Source organism: Hyla sarda, chromosome 5 (genome assembly GCF_029499605.1).
Source record: "Hyla sarda isolate aHylSar1 chromosome 5, aHylSar1.hap1, whole genome shotgun sequence".
In the NCBI taxonomy this organism is placed as follows: Eukaryota; Metazoa; Chordata; class Amphibia; order Anura; family Hylidae; genus Hyla; species Hyla sarda.
Genome location: NC_079193.1, coordinates 236,431,719 through 236,453,401, shown reverse-complemented (window position 1 = coordinate 236,453,401; position 21,683 = coordinate 236,431,719). Strand labels below are relative to the sequence as shown.

The following is a 21,683-nucleotide window of genomic DNA, read 5'->3' as shown; positions in this document are numbered from 1 at the left end:
GTGGTCGCCCAGCAATCCCGATAGATCGCCCATCTAACCCACCAGCTGTCGGAAGTATTCACCATTGTGCAGCAACTTCAGTCGCAACTTCAGCAGCAATCATCTCCTCCGCCAGCTCCTGCACCCCTTCCGCAGCGAGTGGCCACTCCTAGCCTCCGCCTGTCCTTGCCGGACAAATTTAATGGGGACTCTAAGTTTTGCCGTGGCTTTCTTTCCCAATGTTCCCTGCACATGGAGATGATGTCGGACCAGTTTCCTACTGAAAGGTCTAAGGTGGCTTTCGTAGTCAGCCTTCTGTCTGGAAAAGCCCTGTCATGGGCCACACCGCTCTGGGACCGCAATGACCCCGTCACTGCCTCTGTACACTCCTTCTTCTCGGAAATTCGAAGTGTCTTTGAGGAACCTGCCCGAGCCTCTTCTGCTGAGACTGCCCTGCTGAACCTGGTCCAGGGTAATTCTTCCGTTGGCGAGTACGCCATACAATTCCGTACTCTTGCTTCTGAACTTTCCTGGAATAATGAGGCCCTCTGCGCGACCTTTAAAAAAGGCCTATCCAGCAACATTAAAGATGTTCTGGCCGCACGAGAGACTCCTGCTAACCTGCATGAACTCATTCATCTAGCCACTCGCATTGACATGCGTTTTTCTGAGAGGCATCAAGAGCTCCGCCAGGAAAAAGACTTAGATCTCTGGACTCCTCTCCCACAGTCTCCACTGCAATCTGCGCCTAGGCCTCCCGCCGAGGAGGCCATGCAAGTGGATCGGTCTCGCCTGACCCTGGAAGAGAGGAATCGCCGTAAGGAAGAGAATCTTTGTCTGTACTGTGCCAGTACTGAACATTTTTTGGTGGATTGCCCAATCCGTCCTCCACGTCTGGGAAACGCACGCTCGCACCCAGCTCTCGTGGGTGTGGCGTCTCTTGATGCTAAGTCGGCTTCTCCACGTCTCACGGTGCCTGTTCGGATTTCTACTTCAGCCAGCTCTCCCCTCTCAGCCGTGGCCTGCCTGGACTCTGGAGCTTCTGGGAATTTTATTCGGGAGTCCTTAGTGAATAAATTCCGCATTCCGGTGACCCGTCTTGTCAAGCCACTCCACATTTCCGCGGTCAACGGAGCCAGGTTGGATTGCACCGTGCGTTACCGCACGGAGCCCCTCCTAATGTGCATCGGACCTCATCACGAGGAAATTGTATTTTTTGTCCTTCCTAATTGCACTTCTGAAGTTCTCCTTGGACTACCCTGGCTTCAACACCATTCCCCAACCCTGGATTGGTCCACTGGGGAGATCAAGAGTTGGGGTCCCTCTTGTTCCAAGGACTGCCTTCAACCGGTTCCCAGTACTCCCTGCCGTGACCCTGTGGTTCCTCCTGTATCCGGTCCCCCTAAGGTCATTAAGGACTCTGCCTGCCACAGGAAATGCCTCTCCCCCCCTCCCAGTCCCATCAGGCAAGCCTCTGTGTCCCCTCATGGCCCTCGTCCTGGTGTCACACTGCCCCGTGCCAGGTCTCGCCCTCTGCCCTCTCTCCCCATTCCTACTCCTGCTGTTCTGCCTGCCGTTGAGGAATCCCTCCATCCTTTCCCGGTGTCCTCATCCCAGGGGAGGCAGTTACCGGACAAAGAGAAGGGGAGACCTAAGGGGGGGGGTACTGTTACGCCTAGCGCTCCGGGCCCCCGCTCCTCCCCGGAGCGCTCACGGCGTCTTTCTCCCTGCAGCTCCCCGGTCAGTCCCGCTGACCGGGAGCGCTGCTCTGTCATGGCCGTTGGGGATGCGATTCGCACAGCGGGACGCGCCCGCTCGCGAGTCGCATCCCAGGTCACTTACCCGTTCCCGTCCCCTGTTGTCATGTGCTGGCGCGCGCGGCTCCGCTCTCTAGGGCGCGCGCGCGCCAGCTCCCTGAGACTTAAAGGGCCAGTGCACCAATGATTGGTGCCTGGCCCAATTAGCTTAATTGGCTTCCACCTGGTCCCTGACTATATCTATCCTCCTCCCATGCACTTCCTTGCCGGATCTTGTTGCCCTTGTGCCTAGTGAAAGCATTTTGTGTGTTTAAAGCCTGTGTACCAGAACTTCTGCTATCTCCCCTGACTACGAACCTTGCCGCCTGCCCCCGACCTTCTGCTACGTCCGACTTTGCTTCTGCCTACTCCCTTGTACCTCGCCTATCTTCAGCAGCCAGAGAGGTGAGCCGTTGCTAGTGGATACGACCTGGTCACTACCGCCGCAGCAAGACCATCCCGCTTTGCGGCGGGCTCTGGTGAAAACCAGTAGTGTCTTAGAACCGGTCCACTAGCACGGTCCTCGCTATCCCTCTCTGGCACAGAGGATCCACCTCCTGCCAGCCGGCATCGTGACAGTATAGGTATATAAAGTGGCTCTAGTATGGGGTAGAGCCTGTGATGCTCTACATGTAGAATATCACAGAAGTCATTCACCACAGAATGGACATAGACTTCGATGCATCAGTCCTCAATAGGAGAGACCAAATTGGACAATCGGCAAGCGGTCCCTGTAAGGCAAAATGTTTAATCGGGGGAAAAGGAGAGGCAAGCAAGGGGCAGGTCAGCAAGCGGAGGAGAAAAGGCAAGACATGAAGGATCTGAGAAGGGGAGAAGGAGGAGAAGGGCAGCAAGGCCGGAGAAGAGAAGAAGGAAGGGTGCGGGGAGGAAATTGGAAGAGCGGGGAGGAAACGAGGCGGTAGGATCAGGCCAACGGTCAGTGACCCATAATGAGTAGGGCAGTCCCGAAGCAACTACGCTGAGTCCTGTACAAGGAGTCCCGGAGGAAGGCCGAAAGGAGAGAAGTCCATCTCGAAGGGGAATTGAAGAACATTGCTCTGTCACCGTCAGCAACCCATAGCCAAGCCGGATAGGCCATAGAATATCCAATGTTCAAGTCCCGCAATCTCGCTTTCACAGCCGTGAAGGAGGCCCTGCGTTTCTGTAGATCAGCGGAAAAATCCGGGAATAAGGACACCTTGGCGTTATCATAAGAAATGTCTCTAAGCTGCCTGGCGAGGCGGAGGACCAAGTCACGTTTATTACAATTGAGGATCTGGGCATGAAGGGGTCTCGGGGGTGCCCCAGGAGGGGGGTCCCTGGCAGGGACCCTGTGTGCCCTCTCCACCATGAAAGCCACTGACAATGGCGCATTTGGGAACAAGTCCCGGAACCACTTTTCAACAAACACTGCAGGAGCTTGCCCCTCAGCCCTCTCTGGCATTCCAATAATCCGGACATTATTTTGTTTCAGCCTGTTCTCCAAATCATCATTCTTTTGCCTGCATTGCTCAAATTGTGACTCTAAAGCTGACTCAGCCTCTGTAACACGGCCCCGTAGGATCTGCATGTCCTCCGCAGCAGCCCCACGTCCATTTTAACTTCCTCCATCTTAACGGTCAGGGTCGTCTGACAAGACGTAATGGCGGTGAGAAGTTGTGCAGTAACTTGTTTCAACGTGAGATCTGGGGCTGGTGTTGGCGCCTGCTGCTTCTGCGCCCCGGCGGCCTCCGTCCGCTCGCCAGGCTCACCGCTGTCCTCAGGGCCATGGGCACCATCTTGGCTGGCGTCCCGGGCAAAATCTCAGAGCCTCTCTATGGCTGACCTGTCCCAATTCCGGGTCTGCTCGGATCTATTGGATCAGACCATCATCAGGAGAGCAAAGGAAGTAGGTAGGGAGTCAGGAGAATGTGCAGGAGACTGAAATCACGGCCTCAGAGCGGGAGCTTCTCCTACATGCGACCGCTCTGCTCTCCGTCCAGGTCATGCCCCCCAAATCTCTACGTTTTAAATAACATGGCAAATATGAGCACCATTTTGTATGAATTTTCAGGCGGCCTAAGTGGAGTCTTTGAGAGACCAAAATATCTCTCTAGAAATGTGTATGCATGCCATTATTTGAAAAGGTGTCATCCCTTCTAAGAGTACTAGGGAAATAACAAACAAGTCCACACAAAGGTTTATTGATAGCACTTTACCAAACAATGGTAGAGTCTTGGGAGAGACAAATACTGAAGGTCTTCACATCTTAACCCCTTAACGACGAAGGACGTATATTTACGTCCTCCGCCGGCTCCCGTGATATGCCGCGGGGTCACGCGGTGTCCCCGCGTCATATTGGGTCGGTCCCGGCGGCTATCAAGGGGCGGGACCCACGGCTAATACAGGACATCACCGATCGCGGCGCGGCGATCAAACGCGGCGATCAAAGCTGACCGCCATGTCTGAAGTGAAAGTGAAAGTAACCTGGCTGCTCAGTCGGGCTGTTCGGGACCGCCGCGGTGAAATCGCGGCGTCCCGAACAGCTTACAGGACACCGGCATGGCCCTTACCTGCCTCCTAGGTGTCCGATCGACGAATGACTGCTCCGTGCCTGAGATCCAGGCAGGAGCAGTCGAGCGCCGATAACACTGATCACAGGCGTGTGAATACACGCCAGTGATCAGCATGAGAGATCAGTGTGTGCAGTGTTATAGGTCCCTATGGGACCTATAACACTACCAAAAAAAAAAAAAATTTAAAGAAAAGTGTTAATAAAGGGCATTTAACCCCTTCCCTAATAAATGTTTCAATCACCCCCCTGTTCCCATAAAAAAATAAAACAGTGTAAATAAAAAGCGTATTTTTGGTCATTTTTAATACCATTAAAAAATGTATAAAAAGTGATCAAAAAGTCCGATCAAAACAAAAATGGTACCGATAAAAGATCACGGTGCAAAAAATGAGTCCTCATACCGCCCTGTACGTGGAAAAATAAAAAAGTTATAGGGGTCAGAAGATTACATTTTTAAACGTATACATTTTCCTGCATGTAGTTATGATTTTTCCAGAAGTACGACAAAATCAAACCTACATAAGTAGGGTATAATTTTAACCGTATGTACCTACAGAATAATGATAAGGTGTCATTTTTACCGAAATATGCACTGCGTAGAAACGGAAGCCCCCAAAAGTTACAAAATGGTGTTTTTTCTTCGATTTTGTCGCACAATGATTTTTTTTTGCATTTCGCCGTGAATTTTTGGGAAAAATGACTAATGTTACTGCAAAGTAGAATTGGTGATGCAAAAAATAAGCCATAATTTGGATTTTTAGGTGGAAAATTGAAAGAGTTATGATTTTTAAAAGGTAAGGAGGAAAAAATGAAAGTGCAAAAACTGAAAAACCCTGCGTCCTTAAGGGGTTAACAGTATTAGTTGAGATTTGAGTACAATAGCTTGCATATGTATTAACTTAGTGATACTGGGGGACTGTGAACAAAGGACAGATCCCTGAGAGAAGTCAGTCAACAAGGTCAGTTTCAACCAGTCAAAAGGTGACTTAAAGGCTAATATTCATGTCTTCTTATAAAGCATTGTTATAATATAATCTCTGTTGCATAAATATGCTATCTTGCCCTATTATACAATATTGATATATTTAACTATATATATATATAACTGATAGATAGTGGCATTATAACGTTTAGTATTATTGTGTATACAGCTATATATCCATAGGGGATAAGATGTCAGATCGCCGCGGTCCCACTGCTGGGGACCCCGGAGATCGCCGCTGCGGCACCACGCTATCATTACTGTACAGAGCGAGTTCGCTCTGCATGTAATGACGGGCAATACAGGGGCTGGAGCATCGTTACGTCATGGCTCCGCCCCTCGTGACGTCACGACCCGCCCCCTCAATACAAGTCTATGGGAGGGGGCGTGGCGGTTGTCACGCCCCCTGCCATAGACTTGCATTAAGGGGACAGGCTGAGATGTCACGAGGGGCAGAGCCCCTGACGTCACGCTGCTCTGTCCCCTGTATCGCCCTTCATTGCGCACAGAGCGAACTCGCTCTGTGCAGTAATGAAAGCGGGGTGCCACAGCGGCAATCCCGGGGGTCTCCAGCAGCGGGACCATGGCGATCTGACATCTTATCCCCTATCCTTTGGATAGGGAATAAGATGTCTAGGGGCGGAGTACCCCTTTAATAATTCATAAATGAGTTATTAACCCCCGACACTTAGGAAGTATCTGTGCATGTCATGGGGCTAAATGGCTATGTCGTGAGATTACCATAACGCTGAGGCTATCTTTTTTGTGAACTTGGTATTTTCTGTTGAAGTTCGTTCTCTCAAAGTACACATCCCATAGTTCCTTGTTTGTAAGTGTGAAGTCACTTTCCTCCCTCCCACACATCAGCCACCTCACCCATTGAAACACAATGAGCTGCATTCCATTCAAAAGACCAGTGTTTTCTAACCAGGTTGCTTCCAGCTGTTGCAAACATACAATTACTTGCAGAATGATCTCTCTCCCACCCAGCGGTCGCTCCACCCATTAAAGCAGGATAGGCTCCCTTTGCACACCTGATTAATAATGTCATGTCTCGACACATTGCAACCTGGGAAAACCCGAGACCTGAGTAATTTTGTATGCTGTTATAAATAAATATTGGGGAAAAAAATCAAAGTAGAATTGTGAGCAAACCGTCACACACTGGTACAGACATTATATTATGAACTACACTAACTTTACAGCCCCTGTAGCATAGTCAAATAAATAAAAAAAATCCGTGAATACCCCTTTAAGCACATACATGTAAAGCAAATAAATAAACATATACTTCTATAAATCTGCTAATTACTTTTATTCTGGAATTCCTATAAAATAAATGGTTCATAATTATATATAAGAAACCATTCCTTTACTGCCAACAACTAAAATAACAATAATGTACCTACCAAGAGGCAAAGCAAAACCAGTTAACACAGTAGGGGATGCTTTAAAAAAACAAATACAAAAATAGAAATAAAAGATGGAGTCCTGTTCTTACTTGTAGTGTCATAAACAGCCAAGTTAATTATCTATACAGTCTTATGACAGCAGATCAAAGGATAAACTATCCTGCTTGCACAGTGATCTTTGATTTCTGAGGAGAAAGTTCACATTTTGTTGTTATAACCATGCCCAGCACTCTCCCATTAATCTGCACTCAATATGGCAAATAACAAAGTGAAAAGAGAATATTAATTTATACACCCTTAAGGGGTTAAACATGCATAGTCCTGATGATCAGCTAACAAACACTTCTTATTCGTCAGCTGATCGCTGGGTCAATTACACAGAGTAATTTCCGGCCAATTTATTGCAGCCTTTACAGATTTCCTGCCCAGATCATTTTAATACATTGTAAAGGAAAGTCATAAAGAGACAAGTACTTACCACGCTCTTCCCTTGTCTGACTTGTTTTACCTTGACTGGTGAAATAGAAATTAAAGGGGTACTCTGGCCCTAATACATCTTATCCCCTATCCAAAGGATAAGATGTACAATCGTGGGGGTCCCGCTGATTGGGACCCCTGCAATCTGTCATTGCGCACCCACCTATTGTGACATCACAATACTCTGGCCCCATGGTCGTCACGCTACACACTCGCAGCCTCCAGCGCTGCGGAGAGCTCACAAAGGTGGGTGCGCAATGACAGATTGCGGGGGTCCCAAGCGGCAGGACTCCCGTGATCATACATCTTATCCCCTATCCTTTGGATAAGATGTATTAGGGCCAGAGTAACCCTTTAATGAGTTGCTTGAAGAACCAGTTTAACAGATTCATTAACAGAGACTGGAATGTAGGTAGGTCATCACTTCTGCAATTCTACACATATACAGTACTACCAATATAGAGAAATGAAGAGATACCAATAATGTATGTATTTTTTTTAAGCAGAAACAGATTTAGAAGTAAGTAGCAGATAGAAGTGCTGGCACAGTTGATCCCAGTATGTATGTAGGGAAGAGAACAGACTTACGGATTATAACCACAGGGAATCCCGGCGGTGCACTGATTCAGAGTCTGTAGCCCAAAGTCCAAATGAAATCAAAGGTGGAGAAAGGAAACTCTGCATGTCATCAACTCCAGCCTAACTTTATTGGCAGCAAAGTACAGCACACAGGCAACAAATGTTTCGCTCTTTACAGCTTCTTCGCAGCCTGATTCTAAATGAGATCCCTCCCCTTAAATACTCCCTGTTCACAATAACTTTATTGACATTAACAATAGTAGAAAAGTGCACATTAAAAACAATATTTAAGCACATATATAAAATCAAAAGGACAGGTGGAGGAACATGTAAGCACAATAATTACTATCAACACCAACATACAATGTTACATTTTCACCTTAAAGGGGTACTCCGGTGAAAAGCTTTTTTCTTTTAAATCAACTGGTGGCAGAAAGTTAACCATATTTGTAAATATGTAGCCCAGTGCTACGCCATTTTATGCTAGGGACGTTAGGGACCCACTCTAAATAGGTGGCCTTGACGTGGCGAGTGGGCTTTGTACTTTTTGATCAAAACGTATATACTAACAACCTGTTAGTTTTTGAAATGATGCTGAGAAGCAATTGGATCATTGTGCAAGATTGTAGATGCGCACCATGTCTGTTTTCTACCTGAGAACACATTGTGTTTTCTATCCCCTTTTTTTTTTCTTTTGTTTGAACATGTCTGCACTCTTCCCCACCCCCTCAGCCCAACCCTATATAAGTAGTAGTTAGCTACACATGGGCCTTTTCTTTCCTGGCAGCCTCCCAGTTTGACTGGGAGAGCATGGAAAGTGTGCTATAACATCCAGTTCACACTGGTGTGGTGCTGTGCGGTGTCCGTTGCTGCCGTGGCGCCGTGTCTGCGGGGAGGTGCGACCCATGGACTGGTTTGAGTGGTGTTGGGGCCACTCTGCCAGAGGATCGTTCCCCCTGTGGGCACTGGTGTCGCGGCGGTGGTGGTCGCCGCTCAGTGCTACGCCATTTTATGCTAGGGACGTTAGGGACCCACTCTAAATAGGTGGCCTTGACGTGGCGAGTGGGCTTTGTACTTTTTGATCAAAACGTATATACTAACTACCTGTTAGTTTTTGAAATTATGCTGAGAAGCAATTGGATCATTGTGCAAGATTGTAGATGTGCACCATGTCTGTTTTCTACCTGAGTACATATTTGTAAATTACTTCTATTAAAAAATCTTAATCCTTCCTGTACTTATTAGCTGCTGAATACTACAGAGGAAATTCTTTTCTTTTTGGAATGCTCTCTGATGACATCACGAGCACAGTTCTCTCTGCTGACGTTATTATAATAATAATAACGCTTTATTTATTGTTGTCCTTAGTGGGATTTGAACCCAAGTCCCCAGCACTGCAAGGCAGCAGTGCTAACCATTGAGCCACCATGCTGCCCTTAGCATGGATCTGCTATGGATCTGCTATGCATGGTTGCTAAAATGGACAGAAATGTCAGCAGAGAGCACTGTGCTCGTGATGTCATCAGTGTTCCAAAAAGAAAGAAATTTCCTCTGTAGCATTCAGCAGCTAAAAGTACTGGAAGGATTATGATTTTTTTTATAGAAGTAATTTACAAATATGTTTAACTTTCTGCCACCAGTTGATTTAAAAGAAAAAAGGTTTTCACCGGAGTACCCCTTTAAGGACTCAATTCTGACCACTCTCACTTTATGCATTAATAACTCTGGGATGCTCTTACCTTTTATTCTGATTCCGAGATTGTTTTTTCGTGACATATTCTACATTAACATACTGGTAAATTTTTGTTGTTACTTGCATCCTTTCTTGGTGAAAAATCCCAAAATTTCATGAAGATTTTTACAAGGGGTAATAGGAGAAAATCCCCCCCAAAATTTGTAACCCCATGTCTTCTGAGTATGGAAATACCCCATATGTGGACGTCAATTGCTCTGCTGGAGAACTACAATGCTCAGAAGGGAAGGAGTCACATTTGGCTTTTGGAAAGCAAATTTTTCTGAAATGGATTTTGGGGGGCATGTCGCATTTAGGAAGCCCCTTTGGTGCCAGAACAGCAAAAAAATTAAAAATAAATAAATAAATAAAACACATGGCATACTACTTTGGAAACTACACACCTCATGGAATGTAACAAGGGGTACAGTGAGCCTTACCACCCCACAGGTGTTTGACGACTTTTTGTTAAAGTCAGATGTGTAGATGGTAAATGTTTTTTTTTTCACAAAAATGCAGTTTTCCCCCCAAATTTTACATTAATAGGAGGGGTAGTAGGAGAAAATGCCCCCCCCCCCCCCCCCCAAAAAAAAAAAAAATTTTTTAACCCCATTTCTTCTGAGTATGGAAATACCCCATATATGGATGTAAAGTGCTCTGCGGGCAAACTATAATGCTCAGAAGAGAAGGAGCGCCATTGAGCTTTTGGAGAGAGAATTTGTTTGGAATGGAAGTCGGGGGCCATGTGAGTTTACAAAGCCCCCATGGTGCCACAACAGTGGACCCCCCCAAATGTGACCCCATTTTGGAAACTACACCACTCACAGAATTTTATAAGGGTGCAGTGAGCATTTACACCCCACTGGCGTTTGACAGATCTTTGGAACAGTGGGCTGTGCAAATGAAAAATTACATTTTTAATTTTCACGGACCACTGTTCCAAAAATCTGTCAGACACCTGTGGGGCGTAAATGCTCCCTGTACCCCTTATTACATTACATGAGGGGTGTAGTTTCCAAAATGGGGTCACATGTGTGGGGGGGTCCCATTGTTCTGGCACCATGGGGGGCTTTGTAAACACACATGGCTTTCAATTCCGGACAAATTTTCTCTCCAAAAGCCCAATGGCGCTCCTTCTCTTCTGAGCATTGTAGTGCACCAGCAGAGCACTTTATATCCACCTATTGGGTATGTTCTTACACTGAAGAAATGGGGTTACACATTTTGGGGGCTTTTTTTTCCTATTTTCCCTTGTGAAAATGAAAAATTTAGGGTAACACCAGCATTTTAGTGAAATTTGGGGTGTTAAGGCTCACTATACCCCTTGTTACGTTCCGTTAAGGGTGGTTTCCGAAATGGGGTCACATGTGGGTATTTATTTTTTTTGCGTTTATGTCAGAACCGCTGTAAAATCAGCCACGCCTGTGCAAATCACCAATGTAGGCCTCAAATTTACATACTGCGCTCTCACTCCTGAGCCCTATTGTGCGCCCGCAGAGCATTTAAGCCCACATATGGGGTATTTCCGTACTCGGGAGAAATTGTGTTTCTGGGGGTCTTTTTTTCCTTTTACCTCTTGCAAAAATGAAAAGTATGGGGCAACACCAGCATGTTTTTTTTTTTGTTTGGTTGTTTTTTTACAATAACATGCAAGTGTAGACCAAAACTTTACCTTTTCATAAGGGGTAAAAGGAGAAAAGCCCGCCAAAATTTGTTAGACAATTTCTCCCGAGTACGGAAATAACCCATATGTGGCACTAAATTGTTGCCTTGAAATATGACAGGGCTGCAAAGTAAGAGAGCGCCATGCTCATTTGAGGCCTAAATTAGGGATTTGCATAGGGATGGACCCAGATGCAAGAATTAAACTTGCCTCCGATGCCAAAATTACCCTACAGCAATGTTTCCCAAAACATGGTGCCTCCAGCTGTTTTATTTTAATTGGGGGGGGTGTAACTGTGTAGGGATATATGTATATGTAGTGTTTTACCCTTTATTTTGTGTAAGTGTAATGTAGTGTAGTGTTTTTAGGGAACATTCACATGGGCGGGGGTTTACAGCGAGTTTCCCGCTGGGAGTTTGAGCTGCAGCGGAAAATTTGCTGCATCTCAAGCTTGCGGCGAGAAACTCACTGTAAACCCCTGCCCGTGTAAATGTACCCTGTACATTCACATGGGGGGGGGGGGGAATCTCCAGCTGTTGCAAAACTACAACTCCCAGCATGCCCTTTGGCTGTCGTGCATGCTGGGGTTGTAGTTATGCAACAGCTGGAGGCACACTGTTTGCAAATCACTGAGAGTTTATTACTTAGTGTTTCGCAGCCAGTGTGCCTCCAGCTGTTGCAAAACTCCCAACCCCCAGCATACACGGACAGCCAAAGGGCATGCTGGGACTTGTAGTTATGCAACAGCTGGAGGCATACTACTAAAACTCCCAACATGCCCTTCGGCTGTCCGTGTATGCTGGGGGTTGTAGTTATGCAACAGCTGGAGGCACAAAAATGTGCCTCAAGCTGTTGCATAACTACAACCCCCAGCATGCACAAACTACCAAAGGGCATGCTGGGAGTTGTAGTTGTGCCTTCTGCTGTTGCATAACAACAACTCCCAGCATGCCCTTGTGTGCATGCTGGGGGTTGTTGCTAAGCAACAGCAGGAGGCCAGCCTTACCTCCTTCTGCGGCACACTCAAGATCCGCCTGCCGTCGCCACCACCGACTCAACTCCTGGGGCCCCGATCCCACCACCGATGCTGGGGATCAGGGGCCCTAGCCACAGGTACACACTCCCGGCACCGGCTCTCACCCTCCGGAACAGGGGTGGAGTGGGTGCCGTTAGGGACACTCCCACAGCAGGAGTCCTGATTCAGGATGACACCTATCATCCTTTTTTTCCGGGTCCCCGGGGACCCGATTGATCCGGAATTGCCGCAAATTGCTGATCTGAATTGATCAGCGATTTGAGGCAATCACCAACATGCGTTGTCACAGGATGCCTGCTGAATGATTTCAGCTGGCATCCCGGTCCGGTCCCTGCCCGGCGAGCAGCAGGGACCAGAAATACTCAGGGTGTACAGGTCCTTAAGGATGCATACACCCTGCATCCCCAAGAGGATAGAAGAGAAAACACTTATGTCTTTCCGTTCATTGAGACCAATGTATCAATGATGTTTCACATTGCAACAATTGTTGGTGGCGGTCTCTTTTATGTGGGGGAACATTAACCCTTTTTTAATCCTAGAAACTTCATGCATCTTGGGTCCACGTTATGAGCGTCACACATATGACTAATTAGGCTAGGAGGTCCTATCTTCATTCTCAATGATCGTACATCCTATTAAGAAGGGACACCACCTGAAAAGCTATCTGTGGATATTGCTTTGTCTGAATTGTCAATGGGCCTGAGTTCTAATAAATCCTGCATCCCTGTATTTTCCTCAGTAGAAATTAAGCCACTGAAACTATAACAAAGACATTCAGAGGTAACCGGAACTTCTTCACCTATAAATGGATTTGAACTTCACCTATAGATGGATTTGAACTAGAATATTTCTGGTTGATCTTGCGGATCGCCCTGCTCAGATCCCATTCAAACTCAGTAAAATTTTAATCTTTAGCGACGGGGCAATTCTCCCCATCACTATTAAGGACATCCCTGTGTCCTGAAAGATATTTTCGGGACACAGGGATGCCCCCGTTAACTCTCTGCGGCCCTGAGTTAAATTTAAAAACGGGCCGCCGGGAGATAGCTCACGCCGGGACGTCCCGTGCGCGCCGCCCATAGCAACAGAGGCGCAGAAGACCGGAGCATCGAGGAGGAGGAAGACGTGCGCTGGCTAGCTTGGTAAGTGACCAGCAGGACGTCATCTTCGGTGATCCGACCTTCTCCGGTCCCGGGAACTAATGCTATGGCCCTCATTTACTTAGAAAATTGGGTTGTAAGTCTATCTTGCTTTCTTACCCGACTGCTTTTTTCCCCTGGTATTTATTATTATGTCGCATCCTGTTTGTCGCACGTGGGTTTTGTTGGTTTTGGTTTACAACTCCTCTGAGTTGTCGGGAAAAAAATCCACAACAATTCAACAAATTCGGGTTGGAAACCTTTATAAATATGTAGGAAAGCTCAGAAATGTCGGGTTACGCCCCTTTTTCGGGTTTGGGAGAATCCACATCGGGGGCGTCTGGAAAAATTTTTGCATCGTGTCGCAGACTGGAGCACGATGTCTGCGACATGTCGCAGACAAAGATGCGCCAAAAAAAACAGACAAAACAAGTCGAGTTTAGAGTAGTAAATGAGGGCCATTATCTTTATTCTGTGGGTCTACATGATTACAAAGATACCCAATTTATATAGGTTTTGTTTTATTTTACTACTAAAATTTTTAACTTTTTTTGTGAGAAAATTAACATGAATAAAACGATCCTCTCCTGACCCCTATACTCCTTTAATTATGACCCCTATACTCCTTTAATTCTTCCATACTTGAGATGTATAAGTCCATTTTTTTTGTGCCGTGATCTGTAGTTATCATTGGTACCGGTTTTGTTTAGATGGGACTTTTTATTAACTTTTTATGGTGTATGACGTGACCAAAACAGCAATTATTTTGCAACCCTTCCGGTGCCACAGGGCCGTTTGGCTTCTAGCACTTCTCCCCGTAATGAGTGTAAGTCCAACTCTTTGGCCACACCCTGGGAAAAACAAAGACACAAACAGACATTTTCTTCCACAACAACTTTACTACCAAGGTGCCACCTTTAATTTCAGGGCCCTCATGTGCTTCAGGAATTTTCTGCACCAGACAATCCTGACTGAAGTAAGACAATTATGAAGGCACTTTTAGAATTGATGGCAACCAACTAGGAAGGCATAAGAATATGTAGTAATAGTTCTCGACAAAGTTGGGCACACACGCATTTTAGTTACTTTTTGGCCCAAGGCCAGGCACAGTACTTAAATGTTGCAGAACTTTAAACTGGAACATAAAGCAGTCCTGGGGCATTGATACCGAATGTCCTACACAGGCTGGTGGATCAGATGAACTTGAAGAAACTTAGGCTCTGACACCAAAACAAAGTTGCAAACAAAACAATGAAGGCAAATGAAGGGGTGAGCACTAATGTGTCTCACCTCCTCTGCCTTTGCAGATCTTCCTTCTTCATCAGATGACGAGGTGGACGAGGGGTCTCAGACGCTGTAACAATACTTTAAATCTAGGAGACCCTGGAAAGCAGGGACCCAGAGATGTGGGGGCTGACTGTGACCACCACTTGTAGGCAGCACCCACTGCAGGGGCTGCAGTTGAAACAGTTGGCGCTTGCTCTTCTGGCCAAACCTTCAGGCAAGGGGGCCATGGCACTGTCGCTGGAGAACGTATTTTCTCCCTCAGCATCACTGTTACTCAAGGAGCTGTCGTTGGCTCTGTTGCTTCAGGCAGGGGAGCCAAGGTTTCCTTCATGTACTCTAGGAATTGGGGCTCATCCCCAAAGACCCACCACGGTAGCGGAGGAGACTTGGGCCTTACAGGGGGTTCCAGTTCAAGCACGGCTGCAGACACCGGTTTGGGGCTGGAGTATGGAGATGGCGAGGGGAACCCTGTCCCGGAGGTGGTACTAACCTTGGAGGCTTTGCTGCGGAGCTCCACCCAGGATCCCCACGAGGTGAAGTGGGGTGAGAGCCTCAACGGCGATGGCACCCGGGATGAGGCAGGAGACTGCGCTGCAGGACTTCCGCTAGCCGACAGAGTCCCCGGAGACTTGCTTGCATCACCTTCAGCGGTCACCACCACTTGCTGTGGGCCCGCTCGGCTAAGCTCACCATGTGGAGTCTCCATCTTGATGCACCTTTGTGGCTCCTCACAAGACAAATCTGAGGGGTGGAGTCCTGCTGTTGGCTTTATAGCAGGCTCCCCCAAAATGGCCACCAGCCGGAAGTACGTCATCTGTGCAGCCTGTTCAACCGTCCCCTGTGCAACAAGGGGGCGGTCCTTTGAGGTTCACTTAGGCTTTGGCACAGCAACTTGGCTCCCGCACCCAGGGGCGGGGCGGGGCGTTTCATCTGCTGGGAATTCTTAGAGCGTTTTGCGCTTGCTGGATTAATCCCTTCTGAGGCGGACTGGAATCTGCAGCACAGCATGAATTTGTTGCGCTGTTTACACATACTGGACAACTTGAATCACACAGTCTTTTGCAATCTTCACACAATATATGGCCATGAATAAAGTGCTCCCCCTCTATTTCCTTAGTGCTGGTTGGCATACAAGCAAAGTCCCGTACAGAATTTCTGGTGCATAAACTGTTGCACGCTGCGTGTGGTTTGTAGCATACAGTTCAGAATGGGGGTTTTGTAGGTACACACCCGAATCCTGTTTGTGATGCCAAAAGTTGTAGCGGCCAGAGGGTGTTAGAGTACCTGTTCATGTCGTGACGCCAGGACACCGTTATCATATACACGGTCCGAGATTGGAGGCAGCTTCCCTTGGCCAGACACGATGAGCAAATAAATACACTGAAGTCAGGTTACGGATGATTTTCTTTATTGAGCAAATGCAGGTGGAATTTTATAGACAACTGGCCTTTGGTGTGAGAGTGTAGCATAACCCCTTGGGAGCCCTGTTGCTGTTCTGAGACTAGTAGTAGTTGAATGAATTAATTCTGGTAGCTAGGGTCCTGCCAAAGTTAAAGCAAGATCTGGAAGACCAAGAAAAATATCAGACAGAACAGCTTGCAGGATTGTGAGAAAAACAATTCAAAACCCACGTTTGACTGCACCATCCCTCCAGAAAGATCTGGCAAACACTGGAGTTGTGGTATACTATTCCACTATAAAGAGATACTTGTACAAATATGGTCTTCATGGAAGAGTCATCAAAAGAAAACCTCTTCTAAGTCCTCACCACAAAAATCAGTGTTGGAACTTTGCAAATGAACATATAGACAAGCCTGATGCATTTTGGAAGCAAGTTCTTTGGACCGATGAGGTTAAAATTACACTTTTTTGGCCGGAATGAGCAAAGGTACGTTTGGAGAAGAAGGGGAACTGAATTTAATGAAAAGAACCTCTGTCCAACTGTTAAGCATGTGGTGGATCAATCATGCCTTGGGATTGTATCGCAGCCAGTGGCACAGGCAAAATCTGACAAGTAGAAGGAAAAATGGATTCAATAAAATTTCAGCAAATTTTGGATACTAACTTGATGCTATCTGTGAAAAAGCTGAAGTTAAAGAGAGGATGGCTTCTACAAATGGATAATGATCCTAAACACACCTCGAAATCCACGGGGGATTACATCAAGAGGCGTAAACTGAAGGTTTTGCCAAGGCCTTCACAATCTCCTGACCTCAACATAATGGAAAATGTATGGATAGACCTTAAAAGAGCAGTGCGGGACAGACAGTCCAGAAATCTCAAAGAACTGGAAGACTTTTGTAAGGAAGAATGGGCAAAGATACCTCAAACAAGAATTGAAAGACTCGTGGCTGGCTACAAAAAGCGTTTACAAGCTGTGATACTTGCCAAAGGGGGCAGTACAAGATACAGTATAAACTCTGCAGGGTGCCCAAGCTTTTGCAGACGCCATTTTTTTTGTTTTCTGTTATTTTGAAAGTGTAAATGATGGAAATAAAATCTAACTTTTGTTGACATATTATAAGAATGTCTAATCTGTAATTTGATGCCTTTTGGAGATTTTTCCATCTTTATGCACATAAATACAAATTTTTACCTGGGGTGCCCAAACTTTTGATCCCCACTGTATGTCTAGAACGGTCATTGCACATCTCCTTATGTCTACTAAATTATTTATCACTCGGAAATGGAAATCCCCAGTAGAACCGTTATTGTCTGAAATACTGTCTTATGTCAATTTTACGTGCGAGTATGAACAAACATTTGCATTAGCGAACCACCGAGACCTACATTTTTTGAAACAATGGGATATTTGGATCCACAGCCCTCATTATATATCCCTAGAGGATACTGCATGATAATTGCTCTCTACTGTGTTGTTTTATTCTTTATATTTTCCTCCCTTTTCCTTTTTCTACTTTCCTGAGGAGCCTACTGTGTAACATTGTGTGTAACATTGTGTAAAACTGTGAGACACGTTAACGCGCTTACAAATTGTATTTCTCATGATTACTGTTTTTAATGCATTGATCATCCTTGTATTAGTGTTTCTCTTTGAATCCTGATGTACCTTTGCACCTTTGCTTCCTTGATTACGGATTAACAAAGGTAGTGAGTGACCAACATTGTGGTCTAATCTTTCCTGGACTTTGGATATTTCTCTAGTTTGTTTTATATTGTTTCCTTTAGTCCCCCCATACGGGACTTATGTGTAATACTCTCTTTATTTGTACTGAAGACTGTCTTGTCTTTTAATTTGAAAAACAATAAAACGTTTAAAATAAAAAATCAAAAAATCCCCTCTTTTCCCATTTTACAAAAAATTTTTTAAAAAAATGTATAAATATATTTGGTTTTACTGCATGTGGAAATGACCCCATATGGTGAACGGTGCAAATCTAAAAAAAAATAACCAAAGTCCACACTTGCTGATTTTCGTCACATTTTGTCTCATAAAAACTACAGATTATCATATGGAATAAGGAAAAATAAAAAGGTTATAGGGGGTCGGAATTGGGCATTTTTAAACATACTACTCTTGTTATAAAGTTTTGATTTTTTTTTAGTAGTACAATAATAGAAAACTATGTAAAAATGGTATCCTTTTAATCATACTGACCTACAGACTAAAGAGAATATACCAATTTTACCATAAAATGCACTGTCAAAACTAAAACCACCAAAATTTGCAGAATTCTGGTTTTCTTTTCAATTTGCCGCCATAAATAATATTTTTTGTTGTGTCATACATATTATGGTAAAATAACAAACTACATTTGGTCATGCAACAATCAAGACCTGATATGAATCTGCGGATGGAATAATAAAAGAGGAGGTGAGGAGGAAAAAAGCAAAAATAAGCATTGCTAGTGTCCTCAATGCCAAAAAGGGATGTGTCCTTAAAGGGGTACTCCGCCCCTAGACACCTTATCCCCTATCCAAAGGATGTAAAAAAATGTAAAAGTAAAAGTAAAAAAAATGTGAAAAATCCTCTCCCCCAATAAAAAAGTAAAACGTCCGTTTTTTCCTATTTTACCCCCAAAAAGCTTAAAAAACATTTTTTATAGACATATTTGGTATAGCTGCGTGCGTAAATGTCTGAACTATTAAAATAAAATGTTAATGATCCCGTACGGTGAACGGCGTGAACGAAAAAAAATTTAAAAAGTCCAAAATTCCTACTTTTTTAATACATTTTATATAAAAAAAATTATAAAAAATGTATTAAAAGTTTTTTATATGCAAATGTGGTATCAAAAAAAAGTACAGATCATGGCGCAAAAAATGAGCCCCCATACCGCCACTTATACGGAAAAATAAAAAAGTTAGAGGTCATCAAAATAAAGGGATTATAAACGTACTAATTTGGTTAAAAAGTTTGTGATTTTTTTTAAGCGCAACAATAATATAAAAGTATGTAATAATGGGTATCATTTTAATCGTATTGACCCTCAGAATAAAGAACACACGTCATTTTTACCATAAATTGTACGGCGTGAAAACAAAACCTTCCAAAATTAGCAAAATTGCGTTTTTCGTTTTAATTTCCCCACAAAAATAGTGTTTTTTGGTTGCCCCATACATTTTATGATATAATGAGTGATGTCATTACAAAGGACAACTGGTCGCGCAAAAAACAAGCCCTCATACTAGTCTGTGGATGAAAATATAAAAGAGTTATGATTTTTAGAAGGCGAGGAGGAAAAAATGAAAACGTAAAAATTAAATTGTCTGAGTCCTTAAGGCCAAAATGGGCTGAGTCCTTAAGGGGTTAAAGAAGTATCATGAAAAAAAACGTATAAGTTTTAGATCATGAAGGTCGGAGAACCGAGAGCTGCAGCAATGTGTGAGTATACTGCGCATGCGCACGACGACTTGCACATCGCAGTATGTTTGCTCGTAGCCACTCCGGGCAGGCACATGTAAAGACACCATGCAGTGGTCCTTCAGCCACGTAAAATACGCTGTGGAACCGCTCGTGTGAACCTTAGAGGTTAAAAAACCCTCTAATTTTAGTCTGTGATAGTAAAATCTTGTGAGTAAAAATCCTTTTAAAACAGTGTCCAAACAGTGCAATATTTCGGTGTTTTTGATCTACCAGTCACAGCTGAACTAGGGCTAGTTTACCATAAATTTTTGCGGTAAAATTGCACAATTTATGCCACAATTTCTCCAAAATCGTAGGACCAACCTCACCATGTGCCTAAGCTTTCGATCGTAAACAAATTGAAAGCTGTGGCATTTGGGTTGCATGTCACCAAGGTGTCATAAAAAAGGGACAATTCATTTTTGAGAAAGTGGACAATTCATTCCTTTAACAGGCAGACACATCTTCCCTACTGTACTCAGTTTTGGTCCCGATGTCCTATTGTTGGGGACAGAGGCCTAACTTGTAGCTTCCGGGCCCCGATGCAAAACTTACAACAGGGTCCCATGTGCCAAATATAATACTGGTTTCTTACAGGGCAGATGGTGTTTGGGGCCCTTTGCGACAGATACCTTTGTGTTTTGCGCCACAGGGGGTGCAATATGAGGTGTATGGGGCAGATGTTGTAGCCCTGGGGCAGATGGTATTAACCCCTAAATATTCGTGATGCCAGGGCGTGGTTTTCCTAAGTAACCACCCGAAGGTAGCTCCGCTATCCCTAGCTTAGGCAGGGTAATAATAGTCCAAGACCAGGTCAGGGTTAATGGTAGCTTTACTGAGGTAGACAGATGGTAACAGTCTTTACAGCTAGGCCAGGATCCCAGAGAGATGACCAGTAACACAGGGGACCTCGCAGCTTGCTGGGACTTGCAGTGACTTTGACAGACTTTAACACAGCCACAATAACTATAACATACTTGACTTGACTGACGGTAGTGACAGCAGACAGAGATGACTTGACTTACTGGCATGAGGCTGTAGGTTAGGCTTGAGGCCTCCAAGCATGCTGGACACTGGCTCTGAGATGTCTGGACTGGTTATTATTAGTGTAGCTCGCGAATATTCACAATTTGAATTTTATTCACGAATATTCGCAATACGAATTTTATTCGCGAATATAGCGCTATATATTCGTAATTATGAATATTCTTTTTTTTTTTTTTCACAGTACACATCACAGTGATCACCCCTCTCTGCTTCCAGCTTGTGTGGTGTAAAGAAGGCTCTAATACTACTGTGTGAGACTGGTGTGCAAATTTTCGCATATGCGAATTTTCGCTTATGTTAATTTTTGTATATACAAATTTTCGCATATGTTAATTTTCGCGCACACGAATATTCGCATATGCGAAAATAAAACGAGAATATTACGAATATGCGAATATCCGCGAATATGACGAATATTCATCCATATATTCGCGAATATTCGCGAATTCGAATATGGCCTATGCCGCTCAACACTACTTATTATGGCTCCCCTCTTATAAAGGGGAGCTGAGCAAAGAGCCCATAGGTCAAGCTGCAGGTCACCTGGTTAGCTGGTGCTCTCTGGGTAACAGACAACTGAATTGAACATGTGACCACATTATCATGTGACTAACTCAAAGTTCCTTTATACATAACACATATAACACTATGGGGGAGACGCTGCAGGAGAGCCCCTAGGGCACAGAGGGACCTGACAGCACCTAAGTACTTTACGGGACTATATCCTGTACTCTGACATCACATTTTCACCCCCTATAGCTACCTCCCAGCTTGGGGACTGACTCTGTATGGGAAACATTGGTTTGCTAATACCTGTCTACACATTTACCCCTCAATGTCCCCATATAGCCTGGCCATAAAAAGCTGCCTATATGGCCAAGCCTGATAAGGATAAACATACCCTACAGCAGTGTTCCCCCCAACCTGTGTCACCCAGCTGCTGCATAACTACAACTCCCATCACGCCCTGGTATGACTGCATGCTGGGAGTTGTAGTTTTGCTACAGCTAGCTGCAGAGCCACTGGGTCAGGAACAGTACACTACAATACTACATCTGATTAAATGATAATTAAAAAAAAAAAGTTTTAAACATAGAACACATAGGTAATATGAATAGGTGTATCATAGATAT

The 21,683-nt window shown here is 44.9% G+C and overlaps 1 protein-coding gene across 6 annotated transcripts in view; it reads right to left on the bottom strand.

The window, feature by feature from the left end:
• LOC130273891 (glyoxylate/hydroxypyruvate reductase B-like) overlaps positions 1-21,683 on the bottom strand; it is a 105,970-nt gene that overhangs the window by 15,648 nt on the left and 68,639 nt on the right. The window contains exon 1 of one of the 6 annotated variants that reach the window (XM_056521360.1): positions 7,789-7,910. The exons of the other annotated variants lie outside the window; for them this stretch is intronic. The gene's annotated coding sequence lies outside the window, so the exon portion shown is untranslated. Of the gene's footprint in view, positions 1-7,788; positions 7,911-21,683 lie in introns of those variants that run through there. 6 annotated transcript variants of the gene reach the window in all.